The following is a 17,480-nucleotide window of genomic DNA, read 5'->3' on the forward strand; positions in this document are numbered from 1 at the left end:
TCAAGATGAAGGAGAGATACATCCATGCATGCATTCTAACCACATGGGCCTCATTAAGATGGACAGCGGCACCCATACTGCATGCATGTTTTTTTTTTTTTTTTTTTCATCTGCCACAACTGTGTGCGGACAACCTATGAAAGTGGATGCAGATACAGCGGCTACATGGACACAGCCGCATGTCAAAATCTGGCAGGCATACAGGAGAGGGTGCACAGCCCCAAATGCACAATGTCTGCGTTCAGGGCTGTGCACCGCCTCCCGCACGCCTTTCAAATTTGACATGCAGCTAAGGCCATGCAGCCACTGCAGCCACTTGCATTTGCTGCCTGCATGTAGCTGGGGGCAGATGCAGACACCAAAAGAAATGCCTATTTTATGCAGTATGCAGTTAAGTGTCCATATGAGTAAGGCCATACAGTAGATAGTTATACAGCCTGTTCAAACGTTAAGCCCCATACAAACGATCGGACTTTGTACAAAAGTCCATGGGAAAGTTTGTACAAAGGGCATTGGCCGTAAGTGTGTATTGCATACACAGGATCTGACTTTTTAGGCAACAAACACGAACGTAGTGACGTTTCAACGTACTGACGACACTTCAAAAGAGGACGTTCAATTACTTCAGCGCCACCTTTGGTCAACTTCTGTATTGTTGTCTGATCTTTTCCATTGGTTCTGAGCATGCGTGTTTGTAAAGTCCGATGGTTTCCTGTGCACACGATCAGACTTTGCTCCATCGGACTTATGTTGTCAAAAAGTTTGTCCGTTCGCACAGCCAACAAAAGTCAGATGAAAATGGAAAATGTTTGTCCGATGGAGCGTACACACGGTCAGATGTTGCTCCAAAACAGCTAATTTGCATGTTTGTTGTCAAAAAGTCAGATCGTGTGTACGGGCCTTTAGACAGCAACACTGGCAACAAATGTACAAAGTCCATGCATTTACCAGCCTGCTATATTGTGTGAATTTTAAATGGAGGTTGTGCTTTAAATGTTACATTCACAAGAAAAAAAAAAATAAAAAAAAAAAATATATATATATATATCATTTTTTTACTCACTAGAACACTAAGTTGCACATACTGTATGTGGTAAATCAGTATTTCAGACTCAGCACAATGGTCTGGCTTAACAGCCTAGTGATTGGATATGGAGAATCCTGGGCCAAGCACAGAACCCACACAGATAGCAGTGTATTCATTCTTCCTCTATTATGCAGTTGCTGCAGTATTCTGCGCTATAGGAGACACAGAGATTGGAAGGGACTCTGACACTTACCCAGTCTGTCCACCTGATTTCACTGTGCTGGTGATTACTCTGTAATTACACGCTGGCCTGCCAGCTCTGGTTTTGTACAAAGATCAGGTAAGCTGTGTCATAAAAAAGTAAAATTCCCCCTTGCTGTTTGGTTTGTTACATTATGTAATTTCTCTGTGGTGTAGGATTGAAAACAATAAAAAAACGGCATTTCATCACTTGCAAAATCATCAATTCTTTTATATGTGATATACAAAATTGTATAGCTATTTGAATCTGTTCTCTGTGGTTGCAGGATAGCACATGGAAGGCCTTAGGTGCTGTCATAGGATATTAGGATCAACTGAGCCTTAAAGCCCAATAAATATTCCAAAAATACACATGTAGTCAGATGGACATTGTACAAGCAACCCCCATTTTCATAGTCTTACCTCCACTTTCTGGATGGAACAATGGTGCAGGGTGCCTATATAGGATTGGGCAGTTTGAAAGAAACCGCAGTTAGACTTAGCACTCTCAGTAATTTAACAAACATGTTCAGACACACACCATCCCCTTCTTTTCAATACAAGTGTGTGTAGCACTCCCGCAGGAGCTGCTGGTATATTTGGGACCTGTGTCACTGAGCCCAGGATGGAGCGCCACACCTGCTAACACCACCAAAATACCTTGGCCAGGGGGCTTCCTGGCTGTCACACAAGCAAATAAAATGCCCACACTTATAAAATAATTGGGTTGTATTGGGATCAGTGAAAAGAAAGGCAGGCAGGCAGGCAGGCAGGCAGGCAGGCAGGCAAAGAAACAGTACTCCTTTAAAGACATACCCACCCATTCTACAGGACTTAAGATGTAAACAATAGCTCCCAGACAGGGAAATTTTCTCCAAGTGAGCAAAAGAGGAGTATATAAAACACATGGCTAACTCACTTGTAGGCCCTCAGTCAGAAGAGACTAAGTTTAAGCTGCAGCAGGTTTGACAATCTACCACTCACACTAACTCATGTATTGGATTCTTCTGCTGGCTAGTTGGGGCCCTTTAGTTGGTGCGAAGTGGAGGATACAGCCCCTTTAAGATGTGAAGAAATAGAGTAATCTTTATTGACTGTAGAGTGGTTTGCAGAGTTCTCCTTAATAGGTGATGAATAGGTAGAGAAAGAATTACTTAAAGGCTGTCAAGTCAAAACAAGGGTCACTTTAAGGAAAGGGGAAGGGGGAGAATATAATATAAGGTGTGTCCTTCTTTAAATACATAAATGGAACTTGAGCGGTACACTCCTTCCTGAGATGGGTTGAACTTGGGTCAAGGTAAACACAGAATTCTACCTAGTAGGTAATTAAGCGGTTTACTCAGTCAGGTAACCTGCAGGCAATAGCAACAATTAAGAAGGGTAGACTGCAGCAATAGATAGACTGCTTGCAAATGCTTGTACTAGAGAATGTCCTTGAACTTGAATGATTTGAACAACAAACACATTTGCAACAAGGGTAACATTAGGTGAGTTAGGGACCTTCCCACCCGGTCCTTATGCGATGAAGAGTGAAACGATGAGTCTCTGGCTAGGGGTGTCCCCTCGCTTTTTGAAGATGTGGCCTCGATGATGATAATGACCACCCGATCCTGCAGCGAACGGGTCTTCACCAGACTGCCCCTCTCGGGATATCCAGTCTTCCAGTGGCAATTGCAGCTTTCCAGCCTAACCCAGTCCAGTCCAGGTCCATGTGGCTCCATACTGTTCTCGCACACGCTTTCTTCCAGCAGCAAATCCTCTCTCCAACTTGCCTGTGTTCCTGGGCTTTAGCTTCCCACCCCCTGGTGATTGCTTCTGGACTGTGTAGTTTAGTCTCAGCTTCACTGTGGGGAATACTGCTGCTAAATACTGCCATCTGGTGGTCAAATGCAAATCTGCATTGCAGTAACAGTGCACAGTGTTACATTTGTATATTGGATAAAGGGATGTGGCTGTTACTTAGCTCTTAAACCACAGAGCACTGCAGTGTGGGGACAGAGAGCAGTTGGTATTTTAAAGCAGTGGTCATCAACCCTGTCCTCAGGGCCCACTAACAGGCCAGGTTTTATGTATTACCTTGGGGACATGCAGACTAGAATACTGCAATCACTGAGCAGCCAATTACATCACCTGTGATGTATTTCAGTTATCTTGCAAACCTGGCCTGTTAGTGGGCCCTGAGGACAGGGTTGATGACCACTGTTTTAAAGCATAACAATGGTCTTCTATTAAAAAAATATATATAAGTGCATCTCTTAGTCACCCAAATACTTGTTTACCCCACCAGTGAAGTCCCCCTAATGCAGCTTCCTGTGATGGGGTGGCAACAATGCTGCACTGCTCCTGAATTGAGAGCATATTTGCCACTCTTTTTTAAGCTGTGCCTGCTTGCACTACAGTGGGTATCAGTTCACCCTATAAAAAGTACACCCTCGCCACCCCCAGTCCCCACTGTATAAACCTCCAGGATGCTGAGCTGTCAGTGCCCACGCAGCTGGTCCAGCAGTCTAGGGATTTGAAATCCCCAAGCTTCTTTGTGCAGTGCTTCTGAAACAATTCAGAGCAATTCACAATGCAGGACAAACCATAATTGTTCCACTCAATTGCAGAAGCACTGCACAGAGATCCCCAAACCACTTGCTAACTTCCTTATCAAACTGCTGGTTTCCTGCATGGTACATTTTATTAGGCCCACAGAGTTCCATCCCTACCATGAAAGGGATAGCTGGTTGCATTATTTCACCAAGTCAAAGGCTCCTAGTCCTCTATGGCAGGGGTCTACAAACTGCATCCTGAGGGCCAGATGTGGCCCTTTGCTAGCCTTTATCCGGCCCTTGGGGCACAATTCCTCCCACTGATATAAGGCACCATTCCTTCCACTGACACCAACAATGGGGCACTATAACTTCTACTGATACCAATGATGGGATAATATTCCTCCTACTAATAGGGGGAATACTCCTCCTCCTACTGACCACCAACCCTGAGGCCATGTTTATTCTCACTGATGCTGGCCCGTGACATTTTCTGCCCCATGCTGGCCACAAATTCCAGCCCTCCTAAAGTCTGAAGGACAATAAAGTGGCCCTTTGAAAAGTTTGGAGACCCCTGCTCTATGGTGTCAGACTTATGAAAATCTGCAGATTTTTGGTCCTTTTGTAAAGTAAACTTCAGTCACTTGATGAAGTAAACCTGGCATTTTATTTCAGCATTCATTTTGTGCAGCTGGCTGATTTGCTAGCTAAATTCCTGTGGTTTGTGGTATCATTTTCTAAATGGTCGTGATTCTGGATGTTTGGAAATGTGGGTCAAACAGCCCTTCTTAATTTGAGCTCTACCTTCTTTAGGGTGACTTCACAAAGTACCCTGTTAACTCCATTCAGTGAACAGATCCCCCGCTGAATTGGGTGCTGTCTTTGCTGACTTGCGTTTGAAGGTACGTATTCTAAGGCTGTCCTCATTAGCTTTGCTACCCTACTTAGAAAGTTACCTTGAACATGCATGCAGCCATGGAAACGTCAGAACCCCCAATATCCACTGTTGGATACCTGGTATAAGAACAATTGCTAGCTTATTACTGCCCCCCCCCCCCCCCCACCTATTCATGGACACTGGTGACCCTCTTTTGTACTTTTGGTAGTTGGAGGGGGGTTCATTATTATCTTAAAAGCTTGTGTCCTCATTTATTGTTCCTTTTTCTGTACCATCGTTTTGGGGGCAGCGTGATCTGATTGGACTCCATCTTAACCCCATCCACTTTATTCTGTCAATATTTATGGTCAGTACATACACTATATTGTCAAAAGTATTGGTACACCTGCCTTTACATGCAGATGAACTTTAATGGCATCCCAGTCTTAGTCCGTAGGGTTCAATATTGAGTTGGCCCACCTTTTGCAGCAATAACAGCTTCAACTGGGAAGGGTATCTACAAGCTTTAGGAGTGTGTCTATGGGAATGTTTGACCATTCTTTCAGAAGAAAATTTGTAAGGTCGGGCACTGATGTTGGATGAGAAGTCCTGGCTCCTAGTCTCTGCTCTAATTCATCCCAAAGGTATTCTATAGGGTTGAAGTCAGGACTCTCTAAGCCAGTCAAGTTCGCCTACTCCAAACTCACTCATCCATGTCTTCATGGACCTTGCTTTGTGCACTGGTGCGCAGTCATGATGTAACAGGAAGGGCCGTCCCCAAAGTGTTCCCACAAAGTTGGGAGCATGAAATTGTCCAAAATGTCTTCGTATACTGATGCCTTAAGAGTTCCCTTCACTGGAACTAAGGGGCCAAGCCCAACCCCTAAACCCCCCCCCCCCACATCTTACTCCCCCCCTCCGCCAAATGATTTGGACCAGGGCACAAAGCAAGGTCCATAAAAACATAGATGAGCGAGTTTGGGGAGGAGGAACTTGACAGTCCTGACCTCAACCCTGATAGAACACCTTTGGGATGCATTAGAGTGGAGGCCTTCTCATTCAACATCAGTGCCTGACCTCACAAATACGCTCCTGAAAGAATGGTCAAACATTCCCATAGACACACTCCTAAAAGACATCACAGACAGTGCGGGGTACAGTAAAAGTTGATATGATGAGGTTATGAGTAAGCACTAGCTACCGCACGAAACGTGTCAACGTTTACTGTACCCCGCACTGTCTGTGATGTCTTTTGCATGAAGGATCAATTAAGGTGAAGTGTTACACAATCAAAAAGAAATCTGGAATTTGCTGTATCTGTGTCAGGAACCATGAAACAGACTGAGACAGAAGTACAATCAAATCACACTTGTTTATTAATAATAAAAATAAAAAGGTAAATAGGAAAAGCGTAGTCAAGCATAGCCAGAGTCCAGTAGCCAGATCAGGTAGTCAGCCAGTCCAAAGTTCTTAAACCAGATCGGGTAGTCAGTCAGTCCAGAAGTCAGGGATCCAAGGAGAGCAACTGCAAGCCGGATAAGAGGCCAGGAGGGATGTCAGCAAGCCAGGCTTGAAACAAACAGCAGGAGATGGTTCCTAGTGATGTGGCCAAACGTGAAGGCAATGGAGAAATGAGCTGGAAGACTTTAAATAGGCAGGGCAGACGAGCATCATCGGGAACAGCTGGTAACTGTGGAGAGAGAAGAGAGCTGGCAAGTAGCCGACAGCTGAGGGCCAGCCCAGAGGAGGAAGGGCTAAGCCAGTCCTGACAATCTGCAGACGAGCTGTGCTAGCACCTTCACCTAAACCCTGGCTATGCTGTGGTTGGATGGCTAATGTGATCACCTGTAGTGCCTTTCTTTTTGGTGGTGAATTGCCCGAATCTCCAGCATGCTTTGAGGGACAATATTGTATGTTTTAATTCATTTTTCCATTTTGATATTCTTTTATTATAATGTAATAAAACTTGATTTTACCACATTTGTAATTGTTGTTCATCTGATACCTAGAAAGTCCGCTGTAACGTTCTTACATCCTTCTGTAGTAATATTTCAGATGAGGTACTCCCTATTTTTCCTGTTTTTTCTTCTCATTTTCTGGCATGGCCTTTGGAATATGCATTTGAGGACCCCCAATATGCATATACTCGTTCAATGTCAGTAACTCACCAAGCCGTGAAAGAAGGATAAGGATGACAGCTGTGGAACATGCACCATCAGAAACAAGTCAGAAACAGCTGCTATAGTTCTCTTTTGATGGATTCCTTTTAATTGCCTTCAACTGCTTCTCTCATCCTTTTTTTTTTAGGTATATTTTTAAGAACTGTGTCAGACTAATGAGATATAATTCTACAAAAGCCTCACAAATATGTGCAGGATCCTTCATCAGAAGCCCATGTCCACATACATAAACACATAGGAAAGCTCTGGAAGGTTTTGTTCCCGTCTGTGTGTGGTGTAGTCAGCTATTACTCTGAGTAATGAATGTTGACTTTCTCCAGCTGCTTCCAGCTACAAATCCTGCTTGGCTGACACACACTGGCAGTTGTAGTTCGCCAGAGGTAGCACTGCAGTAAATGACCTTCTAAAAGGGTTTACTGGAAATGAACAATACGGGAGATATATCTAATTGTAATTTACAGGTTTCCACAGAAACCAAAAGCCTTTTTTTTTCTCTTTAGTGGAAGTAAAAACAAAGCGTGGGAAGGGAAGGGGACATTGTAGTGGTGGAACATTATGGCCAGCGCTTTGTCTGGTGATATTATGTAGCTCCTGGTAATGGATTTTGGATTATTTTGATAAATATTCTGCTAGTGGTCAGGTTGAGCTAACCTGGAGAGAGGTTATTTTATTTGAGTGGTCACTGCAGGGTTGCTAGAAAATCATAGAATTTAAGATGGATTACTATATATGAATTCTAACAGCTCCTTTGTGAGGAATTGTATTCTGTTATTTAAATTGGCAATATATTCAGCTTCAGAAATGTGTTGTCTTTAGGGTTGCCACTTTTTCTTCAAGTCAAACCCGAACACTTTAGCGGCGCACAGCATTTTTTCTTTATAGTATAAATCAGCCTTTCTCAACCTTTTCAACACAGAGGAACCCTTGAAATAGTTTTCCGGTCTCGGGGGAACCCCCTGCTAAAAATTAGAAATCTACAACTCATGATACAATAGTGTGATGGTCAGTGGTAAGAATGGTCCTTACACTTGTGGTCATTGGGAAGAATTGCCTCCTTATAGATAGCTAAAAAGATCAATGGTGTCGTGGGAACTTATCTGAGAGGCAGAAATTGCTCCATGCTGAAGGAACCCCTAGCAACCTCTGGAGGAACCCTGAGAATCACTGGTATAAACTATAGATATAGTTTGCGATTAAATAACATTTCTAGTCATACGAAGTTGTACACTGAGTTTCCCTTTACATCAGAGTCCACAGAGTTCCCCTTTACATCAGAGTCCACAGAGATCTCCCTTTACATCACAGTCCACAAAGATCTCCCTTTACATCACAGTCCACAGAGTTCCCCTTTACATCACAGTCCACAGAGTTCCCCTTTACATCAGAGTCCACAGAGATCTCCCTTTACATCACAGTCCACAGAGTTCACCTTTACATCACAGTCCACAGAGTTCACCTTTACATCACAGTCCACAGAGTTCACCTTTACATCACAGTCCACAGAGTTCACCTTTACATCACAGTCCACAGAGTTCACCTTTACATCAGTGTCCACAGAGTTCACCTTTACATCAGAGTCCACAGAGTTTTCCCTTTACATCAGAGTCCACAGAGTTTTCCCTTTACATCAGAGTCCACAGAGTTCTTCCTTTTACATCTGAATCCACAGACCCTCTTTTACATCTAAATCCACAAAGTCCCCCTTTACATCTGAAATTGCAGATTCCCCTTACACTGTAGATTCTGATGTAAGGGAGGACTCTGGGGACTCAGACATAAGGGATGATCTGAAAACCCCAATTTAAGGGAGAACACTGAGAATTCTGATGTACAGAGGACACTCTGATATAAGGGGGAGAATTGCTGCCTCTGGTATAAAGAGGAACACTGATGTAAGGGGTGCCTTGAGAATCCTGATTTACCTTAGTGTACTCACTCAGAGGCAGGAAAGAGAACGTGTGGGGGGGGGGGGGGGAGACAAGGATGGATGGTGAGCACACTCACCCCTTGGCAGTCAGCACGGCTCATCTAGATGTATTTTTGGCTGCTGGGCTTCAAATTTCCACAGTGCCAGGGAATGGGGGGGGGGGGGGGGTGTTAGTGCTGAGCAGTGTTAGAGAGAGTGTAACAGACACTTGCGGATTAGACAACTGCAGCCAGCAACCCTACTGGGAGGTCATAGTCCAGTATGAATAATGTGTCCAGGTTTCAGACAGTCTGAAACCTAGATGCATGATTCCAAACCCGAACTGTCCGGGTGAATCCCAGACAGGTGGCAACCCTAGCTATCTTCATGTATGTGTTTGCACATCCATGTGGTCTTTATGAGGGGCCCTGCTCTCTCCCAATCCGATTTTATATTTATTTTATATTATGACAAATGCAACAGGAGGCGCTAAAACATGCAAAGGTGTATAGGAACACCCTTTAACAAAAACAAAAATCCTTTTGCATTGCCTGAACATTCTTAATGTATAGACCCGTATAAACAAGTGTACTAATTGATTACCAAAATTGTTTACATTTCCCTGAAGGTGTCTATTGATATTAGTTGACTCAATGCAGTGTTTATTGTCCTGCTGTCCAACTCTAGGCCCTCTGGCACTGGTTGTATAGCACCCTGATGTTTAGGCAGGGCTGCTATTAAATTTAGTTGCCAGGCAATAGGTGCCTTGGCCAGTTGTTAGGAGATCAATTGATTTTCCCCCTAATTCTGGAATTGCTGCACTTCTCTCTTCTGTCACTAGGTGGCTGGGTATCTGATGACATTGGATAGGACAAGGGCATAGCAAGGACAGTTTATGAATGAATGGAGTGTCTCAGCCAATGTATGGGGATTTTCTTGGGCCCCTTGGCCTACTGGGAGAGCCTATTTATTTGGGTGGAGTCAGGTGATTGGGGTTCTTTGCCACCTGGACGGCTGTCTGGGTGGACGTGTGTCATGTCGTCCCAGGCTGCTAGGCCAAAAGCCTTATGCCTATCCAGGGGACATCTGGCTGCTAGGCTATCTGAGGGCCTATCCATATGCAGGAGAGCAGCGCAATTTTTGGACTCTGGGCTTGGAGTCCAACCATATGTAACGGTTCCGCTGGCTGGGGAACCAGTTGCAGTTGGAGGTAGAAGGGAAGCCGTTGCCAATAAGGGACCATCCACCTTGCTACCGGAGACCACAGTGAGTGAGGTGAGGCCAGTACCAGAGCAGACTTCTTGCCACCCAGGGATGGTGAACAAGTGGGAAAACTTCAGCATATGCCAAGTTATGGACCAGGTGGGACTGAAAAGGTAGTGCTTGTGGAGCATCGGTGAGTGCCAAGCCAGGTACCTAACGTGCCAGCGGGCATGAAGCTTGGGGAGTATCTGTGAGTCCTAAGCCAGGGACTCAGCAGGGAAGCAGGGGTAACGCTTGAGGAAGATACTGAGTGCTAAAGTGGAAGAGCTCAGGGGATCCAGTAGCTAGTGGATCTGAAGTCTATTGAGAGACTGGGAGCTCGTTGAGTGAGAACCCACAGTGAGTGAGCGTGGGGTAAAGAAAACTGTTTGAGTTGCAAATAGTTGAATACCATTACCTTTAGTAACAGCTGCAAGATTATTGCCTTAGGAGACAGCAATCCTACCTATACAGAAGTGGTGTCTGGCCGGAAGCCTTGAACTGTATAGTTGTCCACCTACAGAAGTCTCTGAGTCTTCTAATTATCTTTGCATCTACCCAAGGGTGTCCTGGCCCTAACCTTCTCTCCCACATTTCTGTTCAAGAGTTAATAAAATTTATTTTCAAAAAGTGTCTGGCACCCACAGTTACATAGTCCTCAGTGCCGCCCCCAGACAATAGGAAGGGATTTTTTCTTTAAATTGGCTTCTGGTGGTTAAAACAGCATGGTTTATTTTTATCAGACAATCTTCCTTCTTTGTGTGCTGTCTATCCAGGGCTGGTGCAAGTATTTTTAACACCCTAGGCAAAACCTACTTTACCACCCCCTTGGCTCCACCCCCTTTGCCCTGCCCATGTATACGGTGGAGATTTTTGCGGCGCCTCTCCACCTATTTCATCAGCCGTGGTCCACAAGCCGGCACCTGTACCTCTGGAACTGGCCAGACAAAGAGTGGTGGCACCCACTCTCTTCCTCATGCCAGCCATGGTCCACAGGTATATGGACAGGCTAGGGTAGTATATGGACAGGTTAGGGGGGTAGTATATAGACAGGCTAGGGTGTAGTATATAGACAGGCTAGGGGGTAGTATATAGACAGGCTAGGGGGGTAGTATATGGACAGGCTAGGGGGGGTAGTATATGGGCAGGCTGGGGGGGGTAGTATATGGGCAGGCTGGGGGGGTAGTATACGGACAGGCTCGGGTAGTACATGGACAGGTTAGGGCAGTGGTGTGGCTAGTCACCTGGCGCTGCTCAAAAAAATGCCTCTAAATGCTTGGGTTAACATGAAGGGGCCTTTAGAGGAAGGAGAAAAAACATGCCAAGAGCCCCCAGGAGCAGCAGAAAAAAAAATTCCAAAAACCTGTGCACGAGGCTTAAAGGTTTAGTGATGTAAATAAAGTAATTCTTTTATTACTATTTTTTATTCTATACATCAAACAGGTGAGAGGAAGGTGTTGGGAGGTGTGGGATTAGTACTTTGCTCCATGATCCCAGGTTGGGTCATCTGTGTACAGCTCTGATCACTGTTACCACTAGGGATGAGCTTCGTGTTCGAGTCGAACGTACGTTCGACTCGAACATTGGCTGTTCGTCCGTTCGGCGAAATCCGAACACTTTGGTCCGTTCGCGTCAAATTTGCGTGGCGCACACGGCCCACAATGCACTGCGATGGCGCAGTGCATTGCTGGCTCATGATTGGCCAAGCATGCACTGTGACCCCGCATGCTTGGCCAATCGCAGCGCCAGCAGCGAGGAGAGCCATGATTGGCCACAGGCAGGATGCCTGTGGCCAATCATAGCTCAGGCTGTGTAGTGCACGCCCCACACTATATAAGGCCGCCATTGCGGCGGCCTCGTGTAGTGTGTTGGCGTCTGAAGCAGTGGGTGTTCTGTGTACCTTCAACACAGTACACACCGATCGTTTTCGGCTGATTTTCTATCTTGCTGTTGTGTAGTGGTTATTGTCTGCGTGCCCTGACCGCAGTATACACCACTATATTCACCTCACCTATATAGCTAGTGATCTTTAATAATAGAGCTTGCAGTCAGTAGTGTTAGGAGATAGTGCGTGCTGTCTGCGTGCTCTGTACCCAGTACATACCGCTATATCCACCTACATAGCTGTTCTCTATTTGAGCCCACTTGCTATCTGCAGGAGTTATTGGAAGTTGTGTGTGCCTCCAGCACAGCACAGTATACATCTGTATATACCCCTTTATCTCTGGTGTTCTCTGGTTATTGTCTGCGTGCCCTGACCGCAGTATACACCGCTATATTCACCTCACCTATATAGCTAGTGATCTATCTTTAATAATAGAGCTTGCAGTCAGTAGTGTTAGGAGATAGTGCGTGCTGTCTACGTGCTCTGTACCCAGTACATACCGCTATATCCACCTACATAGCTGTTCTCTATTTGAGCCCACTTGCCATCTGCAGGAGTTATTGGAAGTTGTGTGTGCCTCCAGCACAGCACAGTATACATCTGTATATACCACTTTATCTCTGGTGTTCTATAAAAAAGGCATCTGCAGGAGTTAGTGGGTGTTGTGTGCCTCCAGCACAATATAAACTACCCAACTGCTGTTTTACCCAACTCCCTTCAGGCCATTACCATGTCTGGAAGGCCAGCAAGGAGAGGCAGACAGGCGCGAGCCGATAAAAGAGGGCAAGCAGGCTCTGTGTCTAGAGACAACAGTGCTGGTCGTGGACGCGGTGCATTGTCATCAGCACGTGGCCATGGGACATGCCTGTCCTTCTTTTCGGCAGCTGGACATGTTGAACCGCAACATGCCAACGACTTGGTAGAGTGGATGACCAAGCCCTCTTCATCCTTCTCATCCTCTCTCACCCAGTCTCAGGGTAGTAGCAAAGCAGCTGCCAACGCATCGTCTTCCCTCCTCTCAATGTCATCATCAGTGACTCCTTCCCTAGACCCACCACGTCCTCCTGAGTCTGCTGAACTCTTTGAGCACAGTGTTGGGTACATGCTCCAGGAGGATGCCCAGTGTTTTGTGGGCTCTGATGATTACACTCAGCTAGAGGAAGGCAGTAGCGTGAGCGCAGAGAGAGGGGATGCTCAAGAAGGACAGCAATCTGGCAGTCATGTTCCACAAGCTGCAGCATACTGCCAGGTTTGCTACAGCGATGAAGAGGGAGGGGATGATGAGGGCACTGACTCCACGTGGGTGCCTGGAAGGAGGGAGGAGGAGGAGGAGGAGGCGGCACATGTCCAACGAGGCAGGATGCCCTCCGGGGGCCAGCTTAGGGGCAGCACACCGACTGAATCACACCGCAGAGCTCCGCCTGTGCAGAGCGCTGCCTCTGCGCGTTATTCTAAAAGTTCTTTGGTGTGGGCCTTTTTTGAGACGAGTGCATCAGATCGCACCGCTGCTATTTGCAACATATGTCTCAAGCGTAGCTCACGTGGCCAAAACATCAGCCGCTTGGGCACCACATGCTTGACCAGACATATGTTGACCTGCCATGCAGCTCGTTGGCAAGCGTACCTCAAAGACCCACACCAAAGAACAAAGCGGACCTCTCCTTGCTCCTCATCAGCTGGCATCTCCAACCCCACTAGACCTTCAGTCCTCTCTGAAACCTGCTCTGAGAGGAATGAAGGTGTAGAATTAGGTGTGTCACAGCCAAGTGCTTCCGGGAACTCTGCTAGCGGTACACCCACGTCCGATTATAGCAGGCAAATGTCCCTGCCCCAGCTGCTGGACCGGCGGAAGAAGTTTACTCCCAGCCATCCACATGCCCAGCGGTTGAATGCTAGCTTGGCTAAATTGCTAGCACTTCAACTGCTGCCTTTTCAGTTGGTAGACTCGGCCCCCTTCCGTGAGTTTGTACAATGTGCGGTTCCTCAGTGGCAGGTCCCCAAACGCCACTTTTTCTCACGGAAGGCGATTCCGGCTCTCTACCGGCATGTGGAAGGCAATGTCCTTGCCTCGCTGGACAGGGCGGTCAGCGGTAAGGTGCATATTACCGCTGACTCATGGTCCAGCAGGCATGGACAGGGACGTTACCTGTCTTTCACGGCCCATTGGGTCACTCTTCTGGCTGCTGGGAAGGATGCAGGACAAGGTGCAGTAGTGTTGGAGGTTGTTCCGCCACCACGCCTCCAAAATGCTACTATTGGTTGTGACACACCTCTCTCCTCCACCCCCTCCTCTTCTTCTTCCTCCATGGCCTCTTCCAGTGCCCTGTCCTCAGAACCAGCGGTGCGCCGTAGGCGTTCCAGGGGCTACGCAAGTACGCAGGCAAAACAATGCCATGCCGTGCTTGCGCTGGTTTGTTTGGGGGACAGGAGCCACACTGGGGCGGATGTTTTGTCAGCTCTGCAGGGGCAGGCCGAGAGGTGGTTGACGCCACGCCAGCTTAAGCCAGGAATGGTGGTTTGCGACAATGGCACCAACCTCCTCTCCGCCCTCCGACAGGGACAACTGACCCATGTGCCCTGTGTAGCTCACGTCCTTAACCTGGTGGTGCAGCGGTTCTTGGGCAGGTACCCCGGCTTACAGGATGTCCTGAAGCAGGCCAGGAAAGTCTGTGTGCATTTCCACCGATCATTTAATGCCTGTGCTTGGCTGGCTGAGCTCCAAAAGGAGTTGAACCTGCCCAAGGACCGCCTTATATGTGACATGCCCACCAGATGGAACTCAACATTGGCCATGCTGCAGCGGCTGCACACGCAGCAGAGGGCCATCAATGAGTACCTGTGCGACTACGGCACCAGGACAGGGTCAGGGGAGCTCGGTGTTTTCTCACCACGCCAGTGAGGCATGATCAGGGATGCATGCACTGTCCTGTCACCGTTTGAGGAGGCCACAAGGATGGTGAGCAGTGACAGTGCATGCATCAGTGACACTGTACCTCTTGTCCACCTCTTGGAGCATACGCTGCGTGGAATAATGGACAGGGCACTTGAGGCAGAACAGAGGCAGGAAGAGGAGGACTTCCTTGCCTCTCAAGGCCCCCTTTATCCAGACAGTGTTCCTGCTGTGCCACCCATCACACAGGAAGAGGATGAGGAGGAGGAAGAGGAGGAGGAGGATGATTGTGTCAGCATGGAGGTGGAGGCTGGCACTCAGCATCAGCAGCAGCAGTCTTGTAGGGATGATTTACAGTCCCAAGAAACACGTGGACTTGTACATGGCTGGGAGGAGGTAGCTGTGGATCATGTTGCCCTTAGTGACCCAGAGGACTCCGGACCGAATGCCTCAGCTAACCTACGCTGCATGGCCTCCCTGATCCTGCAAAGCCTGCGGAAGGATCCTCGTATTCTTCGGATCAAGGAGAGTTACCATTACTGGCTGGCCACTCTCCTTGATCCACGGTACAAGGGTAAGGTTGCCGACCTTATCTTGCCATCGCAGAGGGAGCAGAGGATGAGACATCTCCGGGAGGCCTTGCAGAAAGGTCTGTGCAACGCGTTCCCAGAGACTGGGAGGTTACAAACTCCTGGTCCTGGACAACGTGTTGCTGAGGCATCGGTCAGAAGGAGCGGTGGAGAAGGTGGCCGTCTGACTGATGCTTTCAGACAATTTTTTAGTCCGCAGCCCGAAGGTATGATCGGTTCCAGCACCCATCGCCAGCGTCTGATTTACATGGTGCAGGAATACCTAGGGGCAAGGTCAGACTTGGACACCTTTCCCACCGAAAATCCTCTGGCTTACTGGGTCTTGAGGATGGATCACTGGCCAGAGCTTGCACAGTATGCAATTGAGCTACTGGCCTGTCCTGCATCCAGCGTTCTTTCGGAACGCACCTTCAGTGCTGCTGGTGGCTTTGTTACCGATCACAGGGTGCGCCTGTCCACCGAATCAGTTGATCGACTGACCTTCATCAAGATGAATCAGTCTTGGATCACCCACAGCTACCAAGCACCTGAAGCTGATGTAACCGAATAATTTTTTTTGAAATACCACATCCCTTCAAGACTGCCTAAGCTGATGCTGAGTGACTGTCCTGTTATGTTGATTGTCTATCCTCTTCCTCCTCCGCTGATATGTTGGAAGAACATTTCTGGTTCTGGTTGATGCCATCAGCCCAATTTTTCTGCCCCTGTTTAACAGGGGCGTTTAAGTACAATTTTTGATGCAATGCTTTGCAGCAGGGCTAATTCCTGCATTAAAACTAGAGTATATGGCAGAGGTTGCAGTGTGGTGGCACCAGCACCAGTGCCTAAGGCCCAATTTTTCTGCCCCTGTTTAACAGGGGCGTTTAAGTACAATTTTTGATGCAATGCTTTGCAGCAGGGCTAATTCCTGCATTAAAACTAGAGTATATGGCAGAGGTTGCAGTGTGGTGGCACCAGCACCAGTGCCTAAGGCCCAATTTTTCTGCCCCTGTTTAACAGGGGCGTTTAAGTACAATTTTTGATGCAATGCTTTGCAGCAGGGCTAATTCCTGCAATAAAACTAGAGTATATGGCAGAGGTTGCAGTGTGGTGGCACCAGCACCAGTGCCTAAGGCCCAATTTTTCTGCCCCTGTTTAACACGGACATGTAATTACAATTCTTGATATAATATTTCACAGGAGGGCCCCTTCCTGTGCCCACCCAGAGTAACGGTGAGGACTTATAGTGTTGTGGCACCAGCACCACAACCACCAAAGGTCAATTTTTCTACCACTGTTCAACAATGGCATGTAATTACAATTCTTGATATAATCGTTCACAGCAGGGCGCTCCAGCGCCCACCAAGAGTCACTTTGAGGGCTTACAATGTTGTGGCAAAACCAACACCTTGTTCTGCCATTTCTGCAGAGCATATAAAACAAATTATACAGGGGTGATAACCCTTCCCTATGTTTTCCAAAAAGCTTAAAAATTGTTTTTTTGACTGGAGCTACACTTTAAAAATGTACCAGTTGAAAATTAGATTCAACTTAACACAACAAACCTACACAGTTCCTGTCTTGTTTGCACCGCCTGTATACTGCTGTTCTGAGTATATAGGGCCTGGGGGCCACACGCATTTCCTTTTTTTAATATGGGTACGGGGTTCCCCTTAATATGCGTACAAGACTTAAAGGGGCTGGTAATGGGCAGGGAGGGCTACCCATGCCATTTTTCTCAATGATTTTCAACCATATTGCAGGAACCAGATATAAGATTAAAACCGCAAGCAGTTTTAAATGGTGTTATTTCCGTTTAATGTCATTTTGTGCAGGGACTGTTCTAAACACGGGAAACACGTGGCACTTCACAGGCATCCTACAGACACCCCCCAGGCACCATATTTAAAGGAATATTTCACTTTTTTTTTTTCACTTTAATCGCCATTAAAATCAGTGCTCCCGCCAAAACGGCCATTTTTAAAAACATTTTAGGCATTGACCCATGTCCCCTGGGGCAGGAGCCAGGTCCCCAAACCCTTTTTAGGACAGTATCTTGCATATTAGCCGTTAAAATTAGCACTTTTCATTTCGAACGTTCGAGTCCCATAGACTTCAATGGGGTTCTAA

This window comes from Lithobates pipiens, unplaced genomic scaffold (genome assembly GCF_037356315.1).
Source record: "Lithobates pipiens isolate NorthernLeopardFrog02 unplaced genomic scaffold, aLitPip1_a1.2 Scaffold_25, whole genome shotgun sequence".
Classification (NCBI taxonomy): Eukaryota; Metazoa; Chordata; class Amphibia; order Anura; family Ranidae; genus Lithobates; species Lithobates pipiens.